General features: G+C 38.9%; 1 protein-coding gene across 3 annotated transcripts in view; it reads right to left on the bottom strand.

Moving 5' to 3' along the window:
- LOC128863544 (mucin-2) overlaps positions 1 to 20,612 on the bottom strand; it is a 127,830-nt gene extending 107,218 nt beyond the window's left edge. The window contains exons 1-2 of one of the 3 annotated variants that reach the window (XM_054102762.1): positions 20,558 to 20,612; positions 19,072 to 19,269 (exon numbers count right to left, since the gene is read on the bottom strand). The gene's annotated coding sequence lies outside the window, so the exon portion shown is untranslated. The remainder of the gene's footprint in view (positions 1 to 19,071; positions 19,270 to 20,557) is intronic. The other 2 variants (XM_054102778.1, XM_054102770.1) reach the window with 2 other exon arrangements.
- Positions 20,613 to 21,169: the final 557 nt, after the last annotated feature.

Below are 21,169 nucleotides of genomic sequence, written 5' to 3'. Positions count from 1 at the left end.
CAGCGACGACAATGAAAAGAATTTAAAGCTTTGCTGCCAAACGCTCACGCTTTCAGTTTCGTTTAGTCTCTTCTGCTGCTCTATGGAATTGTGCGCCGCGCCTTCTGCTTGTAACACACCCATACGATGACCATTACGTTTTATGTTTGCACTCGCATATAACTGTCAACTGCAGCAAGTCTTCGCACAAGTTTATTCACACATTAGTATGTTAATGTGGCAGCACTCAAAACAAGTTTGTTGCTTAAGTCTTCTGTCTTCTGACTTCACAGTCTCACACACACACAAGGCACGGTATTCTAAACTTCTCAACTGTATACATACATATGCGCGTATAGAATCAGGTGAATGTTTGGCACTATTACGTCAGCTGTGAAAAAGTTGCTTAAATTGTGGGACAAAGTTTATTGGAGAAAAAAATAAATTTAAAAAAAAAACAATTTTAAAAAAATTAAAAAAAAATTTAAAAAAATTATTCAGCCAAAAACGAAATAAGCCTATAAAAATATGCATTAATAAATCAGGTGAATTTTTTCGGTGATAAATTTAAATAAAATTTGCTAAATAACTGTAAACAAACTTCACCAAGCCATGGCTGTAGAACTACTTACGCTCAGTTTGCGAATGAATTATCCTCACTAAGAGCCACAAAACCACTTGGTCACTTTCGAAAATTCACATTTGTGGTGCAACCCAATTAGAGACTAACACCCAAAACATTTAGACATTTGGGGTGTTGCAGCAGCACCTTTTCCTTCTTACTGATAGAATTGCCATACTTGCGATTTCAACCTCCAAGTAAGAGATGTGCTTTCCACACTGAGCTGAGGCGTTGCTAAATTAATTTTCTTTATTTTTATTTTTTCTCCTTCACATCTGTTTTTCATAGTTTTACATTTCATAACTTTTTCTTTTGCTGCACATCGATTGAAGCTGCATCTCCTGCTATTGAATTCCTGTGTCGCCTCTGCGTCAATAGATTTTAACAACAAAGCTCCACACAAAAAAAAATAGAAATTATTTGCTGAAAAATTAGTTGAGGTGAAGCGATTTCGCTTCAGCCATAAACTTGCATTTTACAAAAATACGGAAAAGTAACAAAAGGGTAACTCTTGGCGTAAGCGCAACAAACAACAAAGTGTTGCTGCAACTCATTTCGCTGTCGGTTATAAAATCATCTTACTTTGCTCTTTTATTATTCTAAGCCTTAGCGTTGCTTTGGTTGTTGTTTTGCTCCAACAATTATATGCTTTTTTGACACCTCTGTACCGTTAAAATTGTGCATGTTGCAATTTGATATACTCCTATTTGAATTTTTATTGTTTGCTGAGGCGCTACATTTTATTACACCGTAAAATATTAAATGGGCGTCTATCATAAACAAAGATGATTGTCAGTTTAACTCTTTGCTCTTAAAATACATGCCGAGCCATCGCAAGCCCTGTGGTAAAAATGACTACTAAACGACAAAACAAAAAAGTTGGGCTAACATTCACTAAGTTTATGCAATGCCTTGGGAAAAATTATATTAAATGGAAAATAATTAATTTTTGGGTAGTTTAAGGAAATACACAACAGGTGAAGCAGCTTAACTAAGCAACAAAACTGCTGAAATATCATATTTTCACACATTCGGTAGTGAGCCTTCGAATTAAAGAAAATAAAATTCTGTTACTTTGACTTATTACCCGTTCGAGTAGCAAAGTTAAATGCCGATAAAATCACAGAAATAATTGAAGTTGACTGGCATATTAGTAGTCGTAGCATAGGCCAGGCGCTAAAGATCGACGATAAAAAAAAATTAAGTCAATTACTTCAAAATTTTGAACAAAAATAATGCGCTTCTTTTCCCCTAAACAAATATTTTATGAAAAAAAAATCACGCCGCGAAGAAATAATTAATATAAATAGCAGCGTAACTAATTTAGTCGAACGTTCGCAGCAGATTAGATGGATTGGCCACATAATAAGAATGCCCAACGAAAGAATCCAAAACAAGTTGCTTACTTTGCGTCCAATTTCTAGGAAACAAGAGAGGCCGACCAAGAAAGAGATGGCTTGATAATGTCGAAGCAGACTTTAAAGCGATGAACGTTCGTAATTGGAGAAATGAGGCAAGAGAGAGACTGAATTAGAGGAGGATTGAGATGATGAAGCTATGGTCCACCACAGCCAAGAAAAAGAGGGACAGTTTCTAATAGAAGGTATTGGAAAACAGGTGTTATTTAGATTAAATTAGAGATGATTAACGATTTTTGATGGCCGTAATTGGATGGTATTGATCTGAACAACGTTTATTTTCAACAAGACGGCGCTACGTGCCACACAAGCAACGAAACCATTAAACTTTTATGGGAAAAGTTTCCGGACTGTGTTATCGCTTGAAGAGGTGATCACAATTGGCCACCGAGATCTTGTGATTTAACACCTTGTGACTTTTTCTTTGGGCCCACGTGAAAGAGTAGATCTACGGCAACAGCCTAGGGTCAATTCAAGACCTCAAAGATGGAATTCGTGAGACCATCGAGGACATAGGGCAGCCACTTTGCAATTCGGTTGTGGAAAATTTCATGAAAAGGTTATTGTTCTGTAAGCGTGGTCGTGGTGGTCATTTGCCTGATGTAATTTTCTACTATTAACGGCATACCTTCCTCTTTATAATGAAATAAACATCCGATAAAAAAATAGCATTTTTCTTTGAATATCAAAATAACACAAGAGGTGTTAACCCCACACTAATTAAATTAATTACTTGAAGTTCAGAAAGTTAGTCTACCAAATTTTTTTTTTTTTTTTTTATTTTAAAACTTTATTTTGTATTCTGTCTATACTTACAATTCTTAGAAGGCATTTTACAAATATTTGGTTACATTTAAGAGTGGCTTTGATTTTAGTATTAAAGGAATATTTCCAGTGAAATATCCTTTCTATTAAATAAGTTCAATATTTTATAGATGGCTCTTGGACGAGCTGAATTGGTGTTTTTCTTTTCAACCTTAAAAAAACACATGATGGTGACATCAGGGTAGAGGCCAGTTCATTTGGGTGCGATTGAAGTCGATTTCGGTATTTACTGGTTACATTTTGTATTTCCTCTTTTATTGAAGGGATGTCTAGGTCCCGATGAATTTGGGCATTTGTCACGTACCACGGAGCGTTGACTAGGGTGCGTAGAGTCTTGGACTGGAAACGCTGCAGGATTTCCAAGTTTGAATTTGACGCAGTACCCCACAGTTGGATTCCGTAAGTCCAGACTGGTTTTATCACAGATTTGTAGAGGATAAGTTTGTTGTCCATTGATAGGGAGGATTTGCGGTTTAGCAGCCAGTACATATTACGAAATATTAAACCTAGAGCTTTCCTTTTTGTAAAGATATGCGTTTTCCACGTAAGCCGTTTATCCAAATGAATGCCGAGATATTTAGCACTATCACATTGCGGAATTGGAATACGGTTTAAGTTGGTTTGAGGGCAGGTGGTTCTTTTTGTGGTAAAGGTTACGTGCTGGGATTTATGTTCGTTTACTTTCAACCGCCAGCTCCGGAGCCATTTGGAGATTTTATTTATGCTTATTTGGAGCATATAAGAGGCTTCTACGGGATCCACTGCTGTCGCCATAATAGCGGTGTCATCGGCAAAAGTGCCAGTTAGTACACCTTTTGTGGTTGGCAGATCGTGTGTAAAAATTAAGTAGAGGATTGGACCTAATATACTGCCTTGTGGGACCCCAGCTTTAATTTGTTGGAAATTGGAAATTTCATTTTCGTAATTTACGTAGAACATTCGTTGGTTTAGATATGATTTAAGGAGCAAATAGACATTTAGTGGTAATTTCTTTTTTATTTTAAAGAGTAGGCCTTGATGCCACACTCGGTCGAAGGCTTGTGATATGTCCAGAAAAACTGCTGAACAGATTTGTTTTCGATCGAGCGCTGTTTGTATTTTTTCGACAAGTCTATGGACTTGCTCAATTGTCGAATGCTCATTCCTGAAACCAAACTGATGTTTCGGAATTATTTGTTTGCGTTCGATAAAAACCATTAAACGTTTAAGGAAGATCTTTTCAAAAACTTTTGACAGTATTGGTAGCAGACTGATAGGGTGATAGGATTTCACTTCATCGCCTGGTTTTCCTGTCTTGAGCACCATTTTAATTTCTGCCACTTTCCATTGAGCTGGGAAAATGTTTCTGGTTAAGCACGCATTAAACAAATGGGTAATGAAATTATAGGGTTCAGGAGGTAGTTTTTTGAGAATTTCGGCCGTGATGCGATCATATCCTGGTGCCTTGTGATCTTTTAGCTTTTTAATAGTGCTAACTATTTCACTTTTGGTGAACTTTTTCATTGGTAGCTCCATTTGGTAGGGTTCGTTTAAAAAGGCAGCAACAGTGCTGTCAAAACAAAGATCAGCTTCAGTATCGTTTGGTGTAAAAATATCTTTTAGATATTTAGAAAAAAGCTCAGATTTCTCGATTGCGGTTTTCGCCCATTAACCATCTTTTTTACGAAGTGGAGGACGGTGCTCTTTTGTGGTACTTACTTTTTTGCTGACTTTCCACAGGGAATAATTGGTGAGGTGTGTTGGTTCCAAACCCATAGAAACCAAATTTGATATTTTAATTTTAACTCGACTAAAATAAAATCTCCAATACTCAACCACTCATAGTTTTCGTATTTTTGGTCGGCTATAAGTGATTTTCGCTTGTGGCCTAGCATTTTCTAACAAAACCCCAAAAAGGTATACGCTTTACCCAAAAAAACATACCATATTTATCCGATTGTAAGTGTTGAAAGTTTATAACAGCCAGCTGCGAGATGAGCTTTTGCTGCACTTGTTTGAAATACTGCCAAATGAGCTGGGTAGGAAGGTTAGATGGCAAGAGTACCACGGGTACACACAAGTATTATAGCAGTAAAGTGCCGTTTTGATACCATAATGAAGACCTGCAGATAGAGGTACTGAACCGAGTGGCAAATGGACGGCGAAAGTTATTCCATCAATTGACAAATGGGTCCAAAGGAACTTCGGGGAAGTGAACTACTTCTTAACTCAGTTCCTCTCAGGCCACGGACACTTCCGACGATATCTATACCGCATGGGCAAGGTAACCCATTCCAAGTGCATTTACTGCGAAGACCTGAGCGATGACGGTGAACACACGTTTTTTAGTTGTTACAGATTGGTGGCGGAAAGAAATGCTCTGAGGGAGCAGATTGGCTACATCGCACCGAGCAACATAATCAGCAAAATGCTCGAACGCAAGGACAGCTGGAGCGCGGTAAAGAAATACATCGAAAGCTTACCTCGGCAACAAAGATAGACCTCAAGACAGTGCAACGGAGAGACACAAGAAGACGATCCTATAGCAAGAAAGCTGGCTACAAATATCGTAGACCCAGATGTGGGTGAATAGAATTGGTTCTTTATGGATGCCGTTTTGGACCCTCCCGAAGTAATATAGAAAGCAGTTTCGTGAAAGGTGTCGCCCCAGAAGGAGAGCAGGGATCGTTTAGTGGCCACAACACACGACGCAGTAGGCGACGGCCACTGTAAATGCGAAGGTATTTTGAACCCTAACTCACCCACAAAAAAAACAAAAAAAACAAAATGTAGTGGAAGGGAGAAAAGGGATCTAAACTGGAGGACTGTGTGAGGCTATCCCCAAAAAGCACCCTAAGTAACCTAAAGCAGCAGACATTTGCAAAGAAAGTGTTCAACAGTCTCTTTCTCTGCAGGATCCTCACAACTTGTGCAAAGGGGGTTGTACGAAAGACCAAGCTTCTCCACACAAACTCCGATAACCCAGTGACCGCTAAGAGTTTGGAAATTGAATGGCGGGGAGTCCCCAGCACTTTAAACGTCCTGCTGCTGCCGTACTGAGACCAAAATGTTTTTGAGATAGCAAAATAGAAATAGAATGAAATAGAACTCCATTTGTCTTGCGCTTCTTTTAAGAAGGAAATTGTTCAGTTTCTCTTTAACAATGGTGAAGAGGACACGGATGGCTGAGATGGAATCAGTTGAGTATATCTTTTATTTAAGATTTATTATTCTATGGGATTAAAAAATCTTAATAGCTTTTAAAAATGGGATATTTGATCAGTAGTAGCCTCAAAATACTTAAGGGGTTATATATATATATCTAATTGGCGCGTACGCTCTTTTTGGGTGTTTGGCCGAGCTCCTCCTCCTATTTGTGGTGTGCGTCTTGATGTTGTTCCACAAATGGAGGGACCTACAGTTTCAAGCCGACTCCGAACGGCAGATATTTTTTATGAGGAGCTTTTTCATGGCAGAAATACACTCGGAGATTTGCCATTGTCTGCCGAGGAGCGCCCGCTTTAAGAAAAACTTTGTTTCTTCATTTTGGTGTTTCACGGAGACTCGAACCTACGTTCTCTCTGAATTCCGAATGGTGCTCACGCACCAACCCATACGGCTATGGCGGCCGAACAGATTAAAAATTAGTTAAAATTAAATTTAAGAAATGAATTTTCAAAATGTATTTGTGCATAATTTCTCAATTTCCCCAGCATTACAAATAGCAAAATGCATTTCCGTCACCAGTAGCCTGTTAAAGCTGAGCTTAGCTTTGAATGCTCACTACTTCACTATATTCAGTTTCTGTTATATATTTAGCTTATATCAAAACTAGGTTAATAGTTCAACCCCAATCAATTCTAGTCAACCGCTTAAGCTCACGCAAATGCTTAAGTCGCTCACCGACTTCTCGCACCCCCCACTTTGACCACTTTAAACACAAAATCAACCACAAAAACAAAACAAATAAATAAGTCTCAGTTGCAAATTAAGTTAAAAAATTTACGACTAATTTCAGCTTGATGACTTTCGCTTTTTTTACTCAAATAAATTACATAAGCACCTCTGCTGGGTATTCATTATTTTGTTATTCTTTTTCTTTCCATTTGGTGCTTTCAGTTATTTTATAAATAATTTCTTGCTTCATCGCTTCGGTTTATTGACCTATTCATGCTGGCGTAGTGTTTTGAAAAGCTGAGAATAATAGAAAAGTAAAACCAGCAGCAGCATTTGCAAATTTTTGAACAATAGAAATTGGCAGCCCGCAGTTCCTGCTAATAGAAAAAGGTGCATCGCCGCTGAATACTCTATTGAATTTTTGAATTTTCGAAATTTTGAATTTTTCTTTAGCAAGCGCGATTTAACTCACGAAATAGGGATTATGCGGTAATATTGCACTTTCATTTTTGCGCAATTTAATTGATCAGCAATTACTTAATTGTCTTGCCACAATGCAAAGAAGTCTATTGTATTTGTATGCTTTTCATATTTTTATATTATTTTCTTTTAATTTTTTTTTCAAACGTGTTAAGTCTCGCATTTGCTCTGTTTGCATTGATTTCCGTTCAAGTCGAAAGCATAGACGTTACTTTTTTGTCATTTGCGTGCATCTTTTTTTATTCAAGCGTTCATTATGCTTATATAAATACTCTAGTTTTGAATTTTTCTCTAATTATTTGCCTATTATCGTAATTTTCAAAAAGTTACTTGCCTATTGCGGAAGTGATTAAATTTCAATTATGTTTCCACAAGCGTCCGATTGTGTGGCGCGATACTAAAGAAGCGAAGAAGCGTAGAAGCGTGGCAAATGTGTTTGGTTGTGTGTGTGTGTGTGCATTGCTTGAAAACATAATTTCGAATGGGTGAATAAAAATTCAGCAACTCCGCTGGCCACTTGATTAGGTCATGCCGTGCGAAAAGATACTAATGGTGCCAACTGGTAAAAGGGAAAGGAATTCATGGGTACTTCTAACTGACGGCAGTTAACAAGAAGACTAAAAACAGCTGTAGGGTTTTGCTAAGCTCGGCCAATCGCTGCGCAAGGCCATTGCAGCTGTGAAAAAGGAAGAAATGGGTATTTTGCTGGCCTCAAAAACATTTGAAGTCCCGCACACCACACTGCAGCGCATGGCTAGAAGCGGGACACCGGCTGAGGAGTTACTTTCAACAAAGCTTGGTAGGAAGCCAGTTTCCACAGAAGAAATGAACCAAGAATTGGTTAAATACTCTTTGGAGATGGAGTCTCGATTTTGGGGGCTCACGAGATTGGCCTTCCAAATGGCTATAAAAAATGGCATACCAAATAAATTTAATGTTTTGGCAAAATGTGCTCATTGGGTTTTGTAAGCGCCATAGCGAAACACTAAGCTTAAGGGCACTAACTGGCACTTCTTTTGATAGGGCAAAAGGATTCTCAAGAGAAAACGTGCAACTCTTTTTTAATTTATTGAAAAATGAATATGTGAAACACAATTTTTCAGCCACGCCCATTTGGAACGTCGACGAAACGGGTTTGTCTGTAGTGCAGTCTCGACAACCAAAAGTTATTGCGCAGAAAGGAAAAAGACAGATAGGGGCCATGACTCTCGCAGAACGCGGATCACTCATTAGTGTTATAACATGCATGAGTGCTGGTGGATCTCTTGTTCCGCCATATTTTATTTTCCCAAGGAAAAAAAATCATCCCCTCCTTATGAAGGAAGCACCACCAGCAAAATCGTCGGGTGGGTGCAAATACCGATTTTCACTACTTGGTTCAATCACTTCTTGGAGTTTACAAAGCCGAGTAAAGAAGAAACCATTTTAGAACAAGAAGAGGGAGAAGAAGAATAAGAAGAAGAAAAGAAAATGAGATAGTTCACTATACTGTTGATAAAACATCCTCTCCAGAGATTTTCTTTTTTATACAGGGTGTTGGGCGGCAGAATAAGATTTAAATTTCAAGTTCCTCCCTAATCACTGGGCTTATGGCATCGAGGAGATCGCGTTAGCTTCATTATTCGCGCATGTTATTTGGTCGCGTTGTCGCAGTGGGCAGGTGAATAACGTGCAGACACAATCGAAGGGTATTCAGCTCGTCCTAGATTTTGTTTACGTTACAATATTTCAACGGAACTGATCCTGTTCAGCAGAAAACACAAAACAGCTGCTCTTCAACAAATGTTTTTATTTGGAAATCCCGTTAAAGTAACAGAAAGCTCTAAATATCTAGGACTTGCACTGGATAGGAAGCTTAATTGGGGGCTCACAGTCGCAGATAGAGTACGCAAAGCTACGGCGGTCTTATGCTCCTGCGGAAGGCTCACTGGAAAAGAATGAAGTTTGAAGCCCAGAATGGTACACTGGTTGTACACAGCAGTAATTAGTCCACTTCTCTACTACGGTACTGCAATATGGTGGAATGCCCTTGAGAAGGGTGTGAACATTAAAAGAGTTGACAAGGTCAAAAGACTTGCATCTGTTCTTGTCATCAACCATCATCGAAAGCACTGTATGCGTAGACCGGCAGGAAAGGTACATTGCGCGCAGTGCGGCAGTAAGGCTGAGCACTTTAAATAAGTGGTCAAACACAGACTATGGCCACGGTATAATCCTGGATAGTACGTTGGAGTTTCCCGGACAGATGGACAGTACTGTCCCGCCTATACTTGCCATTACAACGTTCACGACCCTCCTACCCACGAGGGAAGAGTGGGAACGAGACGAGGTAAGACAGGGCGAGTCCATCCATGTTTACACAGATGGCTCAAAGCTCGAAGGCAGGGTGGGCGGAGATGTATATTTCGAGCATCTAGGGATCGCCTTCAGTTTTCGGCTGAACTGATGGCAATAATGAAAGCTGTAACGCTGTTACAGTATAACGCGATACCTGGAGATGGTACCTACATTTTCACTGATAGCCAGGCGGCAATAAAATCCCTCACAAAACAGTCGACAACCTCCAAGGTAGCCATGAAATATCGGACACCTCTTAACGAGATGGCTGAGTCATTTCACCTAATGATAATATGGGTTCCTGGCCATTGTGAGAATGAGGGGAATTGCAGAGCCGATGAACTAGCGAAAATCGGTACCAAATTGACTGATGAGTACATAGACAATGAAAAAATGTATACCCTTGCAAACATTTAAGCTACGTATCCTCGAAGAAATTGTAGAAGTAGCGAATAAAAGATGGCGTAATGAAGGCACTTGCAAAATCGTCTGACAGCTGTGGTCGACGCTCAATGCTAAACGTACGGAACTTCCACTAAGAAGAGACAAGCACAGTCTTAAAACACTGATTTAAGTTATTACGGAATCCTGCCTAATCACCCAGAAAGTGGGTGTGCAAACACATGACCTCTGCAGAGGAAGAGGAAGAGACGATCCCGCACCTTCTTTTTCACTGTCCTACTCTATCCAGACGTAGACTCGCCATTTTAGGTAGACAATCCTTTGATGAATTGGAAGATCTCGGCTCTGTCGAAATTAAGGATCTTACAAAAAACACATTGGTTTTAGGAGCGATAAGGGATAGTTCCCCACGCGGCATCACAATGGGCTATGAGCCTGAGTGTGTCCCACAGTGAACAACCGCTTCAATCTAACCTAACCTAGCAATATTCAACGTTTGCGTGATGTCCCAAATACAGATTTGATTCGTTTGTGGGGGCGAAGGTACCGAGCAACAAGTTCGATGGCAAACAGCCAGAGATCGAAAACAAATGAAATTATTGAACTCGCCGCTACACGCGGCCACCTTGGAGCTTACAAGCACTACTGTTCATGAAATATTGAGAAAGGATCTTAGACTTCATCCCTTCAAAATTGAAAAAGGGCAAGTTTTTTAGTCTAATGAGTGCAATTTGCGTAAAATTTCTGCGAAATAATGTTGGTCCTCTAAAGGACACCCACTATCAAACACTAAAAGCCACTGCACAGTCCCAAAGTGGTGGTTTGGTGCGCATTGTCAAGCATTGGAATAATTGAACTATATTCTTTTCAGCGGCCTCGGTAGTCTAGCGTAAGTGCACTAGCCTGCCATCTCAAAGGTTGTTGGTTCGAGTCCCAGGTAAACCACGGTCCTCGCACTTTTCCAAATTTACCTATTTTGCTGTTTCTAAAAACAAGAAACAAAAATCTCATTCCTCAACCCCAAAACCTCATCCATTCCATTCTTAATCCCACACAATAGTCAGCGCAATATTTGCATTGTGGCTGATAAAACAAGAGAACCAAAAAAAAACACACAGTTACACATTGCTTCAGTGGCGTCAGCAAGAGGAAGCGGGAAGCCGCGGTAATAGCGCAGACACACGAAAATTATCGAAGTCCTCAACCATCTGTGCGATCCTTCTGGCAAAAAAATGTGAAACACAGATGGCGCTCTAAGCAATAAGAAGGCGTTGTTCCTAAGCAATGACAGGTGGGCATTCCACTGGTACTGAACTGGTAGCGGCAGACTAATTACTTATTCTGACAGAAATCAAAATAGATAAACGAAATCAACGCAAAACTGAGTCTTGTCGTAAACCTATTCTCCCGAGAGGGGTGAACAAGGAAAAAAAATTTATATAAAGGGTGGTTCAATTTCAAGGGCCGATGTTGAATGTAAACCACACCTAAACGTCAAGCTTTTTTCTGCATTTTATTTGAAATTTTTAAATCTCAGACTAACTCAATTTGACTCATGGAAAGATACACAATTGAACAACGCGCTAAAGTTATTCAGGCTTATTATGAAAACGGGCGTTCAAATCAAAATGCATATCGCGTACTTCGTGAAGAAAATCATGTTCAGTGATGAGGCACATTTTCACCTCAGTGAATTCGCCAATAAACTGAATTGCCGCATTTGGGCGAATGATAATCCAAGAGTGATTGCCGAAAAACCAATGCACCCACAAAGAGTGACTGTTTGGTGCGGTTTATGGGTCGGCGTTATCATTGGGCCGTATTTTTTCCAAAATGAGGCCGGTCAGGCAGTTACTGTGCATATTGTTCGAAACGCTATGTTCCCGAGAGGAATGAACAAAGAAAAAACAAATTCTTTTGAAAATCTTCGCAGGCAAGCATTTTCTGTAGACGGCATGTCTTCTCAGCGAACGCCGCACGATTATTCTCTGCCAGTAATCAGAGAACATCCTTTCTTTAGTGCACTCACATGGTTTCAGCCAGATGGCGCCATGACGCACACGGCCGCTGAGACCATGGCAATACTGAGTGATTTCTTTCCTAGCAAACTGAATTTCTTCTTCTAAAATGTCTTTTCTAAAATTTCTTTCAGTTTCAGTGTCATATTCTGACCACTCCGGTCACCCGATCTTACTCCTATGAACTTTTTTCTATGGGGTACCCCAAAAATATGCAATGAAACAAGCCCAGCGACCATCTCGGAAAGTATCGTTTGCGTGGTTAATTGCAGCCCGACATCATTTCGTCACGGAGTACGGAGACCAGATTCCAAGAGTCTATCCGACGTAACGGCCAACATTTAGAGGAAATAATTTTAAAAATCCGCACTTATCCTATTTGTAATTATTATTGAAGGAAATTTTCATTATTACTAATTATTTTCTAATTTAGCTTTTAATTCCCAATTCGGCCACTGGACACCCTGTATATATATATAAGACGGTTTATGTCTTATTTGCTGGGAATATTGTTCCTTAATAAATTAAACGAGTTGCTTTGTTCTAAAACAAGAAACTACATTTAAAGTATTTTACTCGAACTTTCCCTTTTAACCTTGCAGCTTAAAATGATTTGTTAAAACTCATGATTTGTTAAAAAAATGTGATATAATGTAATATAATGTAATGTAATGTGATAAAATATAATAAGAAATATAATTTCTTTACATATATATGAATGTAATCACATATTTCTTACAGTAGTAGGCATGTCAGAAAGTGAAATGCTTTTTTTTTTTGTAAATACTTACTTAGTTAACTCTATCGCAATTATGCAATCAAATGTCTTGCATTTTCACAATCAAAAGCCAGCTATGCGCGTAGGAAGTCTGGATTAGGAAAAGCTAATGTATTTCATATCATTTTGTATGTATGTTTGTTCAGCCACTTTGTTGCTTTTTTCGTTTTAATTTCCCCCATTAATAAAAGTGCAATTAATGACAAACACACAGCCCAATTAATAACGAATCAAAAATCTTGTTGAACATCGTTTCTACCAAATCCCTCAACAACGCATAATATTTTTGAAATTATGTTGGAAATTTGTTTTTCTCGCAATACGTTTTACTCTGCGCTACTCTGCTTGCTCTTCATTGTTAACTGTATGCATAAGGTTCAATCGTTTAAATGTTGTAGCATTCATGTAATCTACTCGCTGATACATCGCTCTGTATCTCTTATAATTCTTCAACTTAAAGCGCATTGGTCTTTGTGCACGTTTGCCAACTACTGAAAAATATTTTCACTTCATCGTCACCTTCTCCGGCAATATCATTCCGTACGAATTAGCTGAGCTTTGCAGCATTCAACTACATACATCAATGCCCGCCTGCCCTGACAATTGCCAGCAATCATTTATAGAATTCCTATCTTGAATGCGCTGAGCATCACTTAGTCATTGCTTGATCCGGCACCTACTTACTGAGCCAACCTAAGTGCAGTTTGTTGAGAGAAAGTTCTGCTTATCAGCATCTCATTGAGCATAAAATGTTGGCACTTTCTTCATCCCATGCAGACCTAAGCAATAGGCAAACTTTAAAGAAATAGTTACATTGGAGTTTTGAGAACTCGTCATACCTGCCGAACTTTCATCTAATCGAATACTTGTAGTTAAATGCAAAATTATTTACTACCAAACTTCCTTCTTCCTGCACACATTATTTTTAAACAATTATTTTCTGCTGCAATAGTTTTACGACTTGTTCTACCTTCGTATTCAGATAGCCTTATTAGGTATATACACTCTCTGCATTTCTTTTGCCAAAATGTCTACGGGGACTAGTCCTGCTATAACGAAGCATCGTCCGAAATTGCACGGAAGCCGCAGATAGTCCGCAAAGCGCTTAGCCGATAGACGGCCGTCAGTTTTTTTGTGAAGCTATTTAAATTCAGTGCATCAGCCCAGATCGGTGTGGCATACAAAAGAACCGAGCTGACTACTCTGCTATAAAGTATTCTTTTGCTATGGCTAGGTCCGCTATTGTTTGACATGATTCGTGATAGACAGGACTGCACACTCGATGCCTTCTTCACAGCGTATTCCAGGTGCGATTTGAAGTTTAAACAACTGTCAACCAACGCTCCTAGGTATTTAACAACGAGTTTTGAACTAATAGTTACAGACCCAACATATACATTTATAGTTTCTACTATTTTCCTGCTAATTATTAGAACTAAATCGGTCTTATGCTCAGCTAACTCCAGCTTCATATAACTTAGCCAAGCCTTGATCCTGCTTACTGATTCGCTGGCGATCCTCTCAATTTCGTGGATATGTTTTGCTACCAATCCAACCCAATGACTTTAGTTCTAATGGTCATATCCAATCTTAGAACCCCGTCATACATTAGGTTCCATAGTAGTGGGCCCAGAACTAATCCTTGAGGAACCCCTGCTGATACGATATACTCCTCAACGCCTTTGTCAGTTCTAAACCTCAGTTTAGAGTCCGTGAAATAGCTCTCAATTATTCTGATTCTATAACTAGCCGACCATATTTTTGCGAGGGTTTCTAGTACATATACGCTGCCAGCTTGCTGTGTTAAAAGCATTTATAATGCATTTGACAGCATCCACTGTTGAGCGGGATTTTCTAACACCAAACTGGTATGTGGATAGAATACCTTTATCTTCAGCGAAAGATGACAACCTGTCGCAAATAATTCCCTCCAGAACTTTCCCCATTGTGTCTAGTCCAGACATATTGGTCGGTAAGACTCGGGTTCGCCAGGATTTTTGTTGCCCTGGGGTAGAAACACAAGTGTTTGCTTCTTCCACCTCTTTGGAAAAGTGCCTTCGTTAAAGCAGGTTTGGAATACTACCATCTAATTGCGTACGTTGGAGAAGCTTTGTAGAGGCTCTATGCTCATCAAAGAGGTAATCTGGAGCAAGCAAAATGCTGCTTAAAGAAAGTTATCTTCCATTTTTACACTGCACCCCAAATAGGTGATACCTTTCACCACCTCGATATTGTAACCAACAATAATGCCATGTCTGGCGAGATGTTCAAAACACAGCTCATATGCAGAAAATAATTCGTCTTATCCCTGGTCACACGTAGACCAACGCTTTTTGCAACAAATTCCAAACTGTTGCGAAATTATAGCATAAGCTTCATCATGCTTCATGATGCCTTTGGGATCATGCAGACAGATTCAACCTCCCTCTCAATCCAATCTGCAGAAGTTGTCAAGTGGAAGAGCCGAAGGAAAGCCTTTTCCACTACTTATGGCACGACTTCGCTCTTTCGGTAAACCTTTCTTACAGGAAATTAATGAGATCTCAGACATCGAGATAAGAAATTTGCTGCTATACTTGGATCTAACAAAATGGATCTGACTTAGAAACAAAAGAAAAAAGAGGAGAACAGTGGTAGTAAAACGGTGCTGGTCGCTAATTAGGATTTTTTCAGTAGAAATACTCAACCACTTCAACAACAACCACACCTAGGCACTTATTAATTTTTTCATAAAAATATAGTTTAAACTACAACAAAAACCACATAGCTTGAACTCTCAAACTTTATGAAAAAGAAAAAAAAAATTTCATGAAAATTTCGAACTTTGTCAGAATTTTTGAAAATTCTGGTTCTGCTGCTTTGATATCCGAACAATTTTATACGTGAACAGCTGATATGCAGCAGGAATCAGGCTTCAGATTCCAGCAGCCAGCCAAACTTATAAGACGCGAATTCACTCTTCTTCAGACAAACTGCTTACCATTTTTTATTAGCTGTTCAATACTATGCTCGCACATATGTACACCTGTGTTCAAAATAATATCAGCACAATATGTTGCAAAGTTTTGACTATTTATTTTTTTATTTAATTGTTTTTCTATTTTTCCACACAAAAATAGTTTCTACTAAAACAAAAAAACTGTATAACCTAAAGTCTCAAAGTTTGTACAAAATTTAAAAAAATCTTACACATTCCCAACAAAATTTTAACCTTTTTAAACAGAATTTTTAGCAAAAATTCGAGTAAGCACTTTTAAAAGCCATTGAAATTTGTTACAACAAAGTGCAAGTTAAAAGTGCCTAAGCCATTGATTTTTCTGCGCGGCAGTCTTCTATATTTTGCCATTACACGAGTAAAAAAATGTCGAGCATTATTTGCATGAAAGAAAATGCAAAGCATCGTCAACCAAAAAATTATAAAAAATCAACGCAAATTTCCAGTTACCAGGGCGCGTTTATTGAAGGTGGTGGCACTAGACCAAAAACAATGTTTTGTACATTTGATTGTCACGGCAAGGTTTTGGCGAAGTAGACAACAAAAAATTAATTCGCCTTTTTTAATCCTGTGCTGACAGCCACATGGACACAACGAAAGAAAAAAAAACAAATCAGCTGATTTACCAACACCAACTTTAATAGATTCGCCTTGCCTTAAACTGTGTTTTTATTAAAACAAAATTGAACAGGCTTCAAAACTCCATACCCAGAATTTTCTAAGCCTATGATAAAGAAGTTTGAAATTCAGTGAATTTTTTAAAATTTTGCACAAAGTTTGAAATTACAAGTTACATGTTTGTTGTTATAGTTTAAAGTATTAAAATTATTTAATTAAAAAAAAATTAAAAGAATTATAAGTCAGTAGGTTAGGCTAGGTTAACCTAGTAGGCAATAAGCCACGCATAGACCTTTTGGTCCCTAGCGATACCCGATGGATATAAGTCAGTAAGTCAAAAGCGAATTTTCAGCCACCTTGACTGCCTTTTTATTAAAATGAAATTAAACAGGTATCAAAGCAGCATAACCAGAATTTTCAAAAATTCTGACAGAGTTCGAAATTTTCATGAAATTTTTTTGTTTTTTTTTTTCATTTTACATAAAGTTTGAGAGTTCAAGCTATGTGGTTTTTATTGTAGCTTAAACTATATTTTTATAAAAAAATAAATAAATTCCTAGGTATGATTGTTGTTGAAGTGGTTGGGTATTTCTACTGAAATAATCCTAATTAGCGACCAGCACCGTTTTACTACCACTGTTCTCTTCTTTTTTTTTGTATCTAAGTCAGATTCATTTTGTGATGAGGTCCAAGTATAGCAGCAAATTCTTTATCTCGATGTTTGAGATCTCATTAATTTCCTGTAGGAAAGGTTTACCGAAAGAGCGAAGTTGTGCCCTAGCTAGCCCTGGACTTGCACATAGTGGAAAAGGCTTTCCTTCGTCTCTTCCACTTGACAACTTCTGCAGATTGGATTGAGAGGGAGGTTGAGTCTGTCTGCATGATCCCTTACCCTCCAATGACCTGTAAGGGCTGCAGTGATGCATGAAATGTTTGGTCTAGAGCATCCTAACAGGTAATTCGTAACCTATGTATGGTAGTACTCCTAACCAGGCTGTGTTGTAAAAATTTCAGATATTTGCTCCAGTAAAGAGGCCACTGCAGCTATTTTTTATGCTACTTATGCCATAAGGAGAAGTTGTAAAGCCGATGACCTAGCTAGGAAAGGTACTACCCTTCAACTGCTCAGTGATAGAAATACCAATGGGTCACCTATGACCACGAGCAAATTAATAATTAAGAATAACAATATCCATGGGGCCAATAGGACATGAACAAGAAAAAGGCAAAGGAACTACTTAGACTCTCAAGAGAGAGATGAGGAGATGAGATAGAAACAGTAGTTGAGCACTTCCTTTGCAATTGTCTAGCCCTAGCTAAAATCAGAGCAAGTTGTCTAGGTAAATACTTTTTCAATTCTCTTACAGAGCTATCTGTCGTGGGGTTGTGATCAATTCTACGTTTCATAAGAGCTACAAAATGGTTCCACGAAGGAAATTTAATGGGGTTCCCGTGCAGCTCAGTGGTATCACAACGGACCTGTAAGATCTAAGTGAGTTAGTCGTACAGAGACTACCACCATAACCTAGCCTAACCTATCCCATAAGGATTTTTATTCCCACTTGTGAGTACTATTCCACAGGCTTCTTTATCGTACAGGTTAGAAGACTCATGAGTGAATTTTGAGCGAAATTCTGGCGCGATGTGATTTCAGAGGAAGTACTAAAAAGAGCTCAGAGGAAAGTTTCAAAATAGCTAACCTGTATGGTTTAATTTAAACATTTAAATTTATTAAAATAGAATAGAGAAACAAGTTTTTTGCAAAATTTGTATCTAAGCGCCAAGATTCAATTATTTTTTATTGAGTTATCACAAAATAGACACCGTTAAAAAGTTGATTCGATTTCTTCATGTTCTCCACAGTGTAGACAGCGAGTAGTCGTATCCCAACGCCGCTTGAGCTGCTTAGGCGAATAACCACCAACGCAAAATCCAGAACCGTGTACGATAGAAGAGTCTTGTCAAGAAGTTAACAAGGAAAAAAAAGTTGAGGAGGCATTTCCATACTGAATGTTCTACCGTGAAAATTTAAACTCGCCAACATTCCAGGTGTACCAGTTGTACCCCAAGTAAGAGGTCTGCCAGACCTCACATAGCAGGCAGCCCACTAAAGCGTTGCCTATTACAGGCGCCCTATGATCAAAAAGTACCGGGAAGTTGATGCTGACTATTTTCTTTTATTGCCAAGGCGTAGTGCACCATGAGTACATTCCCTCGGGCCAGATAGTCAATGAAGAATATTATTTATCCGTTTTGAAACGTCTGAGAGATGCTGTAAGTCGCAAACGGCCACAAATGTGTGCAAACAATTCTTGGATTTTGCATGATGATGACGAGCCATCGCACCGAGCCCAAATCGTGCTGGATTATTTGACCAAACCCCAAGTAAACACCACCGTATTCACCTGATATGGCCCCGTGCGACTTCTTTTTGTTTCCCAAGTTGAAGTTACCACTTCGAGGAAGGAGCCTTCAGTCGATAGAGGAGATCAAAGAGAATGCGACGAAGCAGCTGAAGGCCATCCCTTCGTCGGCCTACCAGGGGTGCATGGAGGACTGGGTTAAACGTTGGCACATGTGTGTTGCTTCAGACGGCTCATATTTTGAAGGAGATAAAATAAATTTGCCTGAAATTTAACTCTATTTTGTTTTATGTAAAACTTCACTTGAAGAGGGGTCACTTATGCTATAAAGAATACAAACGTGAATCAATTTGAACTCACCTTGGTTTTCTAGATATATTCCGCTAGCTGTAAAATCATCCGATATTGTTAATAAATCTTGTTTTTTTTGTTTTGAAATCGAAAATTTTCCAACTCTCCTCACGCCAACACTTTACAAAGCAAACAAAAAGTGTTTTTATTTTTTTGCGCGAAAAGAATAATTCGTCGCTTTGTTTCGTGGTCCTCTATTGTTCGTAACTTTTTTTTTTTTTTATTTTATGATTATTAAAATTTTTGTAAATTTGTTACGCAAGTGTTAGCGTGAAGATGCAAGGCACACAGACACACATAAACACAAATAAATTTACATTGTTAAAAGCACAGTGGGAATAGTAGAAACATAGATGGCATAGCACAATGTTTGGTGAATACAAGAATTACTAAGAAAATCTTTTGTGCGTGGCTTTGAAAAATACCGAAATGGTGGAAAATAGTATGTGAGAAAACGAGATAAACTACAATTATTATTTATAATCTCATTACGCCTTTAATATTGAAATGTGAATGTATGCGTTTGCATAAAAGTCAAGTTTAATCTGCACTACAGCAACGAATTCAACGAAAAAGCAGAGCAGCAACGCCACATCAGTTTTTTGTAACTAACGAAAAAATTTTCAAAAGGGGTTGGGAAACTCGCCACAAGTTCCGCTCAATTACTGAAACACTGCTCTTGCAACTTCTTATCAAATGCGAATAAAAATCTTTAGCCAAAAAATAAGTAAATTTCCATAGAAAAATGGAATATAGACTTGTGACTATTTGCTTCGTTGCTGTTGTTGCTGAGTCGCGTGAAATGGTTAAAGTGCAAAAGATCACAACGAGCGCATGCGAATCGTCTACCACTACGCCAATGTTGTTATACCGAGAATGCGAGTAAAAAAGCAACATCGTAGCATCAGCTTAACAAATGCACCAGCAACAGCAACAACTTTAGCACGAGCACCAAACGATGAAGACGCGACCGCAATACAATTGGGGAGCGTTCTTGTCTGCCAATTCACCGGCCAGCAGGCTAAATCTGTGGCATCGCTGCTGCTGCTGCTGACTGCTGGCTGCTGGCGTTGCTTCAATGCTGATTCGGTCTCGCATTGCGCTGTGTTGTAGGCGCTGCAAACATTATTGCCAAGGAAAACTTGTTAACATTTGGGCAGAATGCGATTTTTCATTTTCTACATTTCCATTTTAGGGCACAACAATCAAAGGCTCATCAGCTTAGCCTGGTTGAGTGGTCTGGTTTTGTGGTGTGTTGGCCGATTGATAAAATATAATTTGGGTCATTGGCGCACATATAGAAATTAAAAATTGTTTAAAAAATAGTTCTTGATTCCAAATATGATTTTTGTTTTTATAAAAAAAAAAAACAGTTGTTCAAAAATAAATCCATTCCACATCAAATAAGACTGCACACAAATAACACACACAGCAGTGTAAGCAGTTTTAAGAAAAACAAAAAACACAGTCGATGGCAATTTGCAAATATATTTACTTTATAACGTGCCACACACCGCAGCTATTGGAATCGCACAACCGTTCGTTTCGAACTTTAATCAAGAACTGAAATTTCATTCATGCACATTTGGGCATAAAAATTCATAAGGTGCCGCCGCCACAAGCAGCCAGCGTGAGGTGCACACACACACACACACACCCATGCGCTCGCACTGGGTCACAAGGCAGAGCACGACGCGCTGGCAGATGCCGTTGGCACAAATCGTCAAAACAAACCAACAAACCAACAAGAAAGCAACACCAGCAACTGCAGATGCTCCGAGCAGCGTAGATGAACCCGAGCGCGCAGCGGCGTGTGCTTGAAAAGTACAACTGGTCACAAAAACCAAAGCCGAATAGCTACCAAAAGCATCAAGCAAGTGACGGCAGGAGTAGTTGCAACTGTTGCTGTCAACTGTGAGCAACAAAACAAGCTTGAGTGTGAAGAAGCGCTAACAAATGTGCTTGTATGAGTGCATGCATGTGTGAGTGGAAGTTGAAATAACAACTGAGGCATTGGTATGTTGCTAGAGAGCGGAAAGCGGCAACAAGCGTTTAGAGAGAGTAGAGGAGAGTGTAAGAGAGTGGTATAGGCTGGTAGAGCAGGAGA

This window comes from Anastrepha ludens, chromosome 2, assembly GCF_028408465.1.
Source record: "Anastrepha ludens isolate Willacy chromosome 2, idAnaLude1.1, whole genome shotgun sequence".
In the NCBI taxonomy this organism is placed as follows: Eukaryota; Metazoa; Arthropoda; class Insecta; order Diptera; family Tephritidae; genus Anastrepha; species Anastrepha ludens.
The sequence above is the reverse complement of the archived record's forward strand: the minus strand, read 5'-3'. Positions and strand labels throughout refer to the sequence as shown.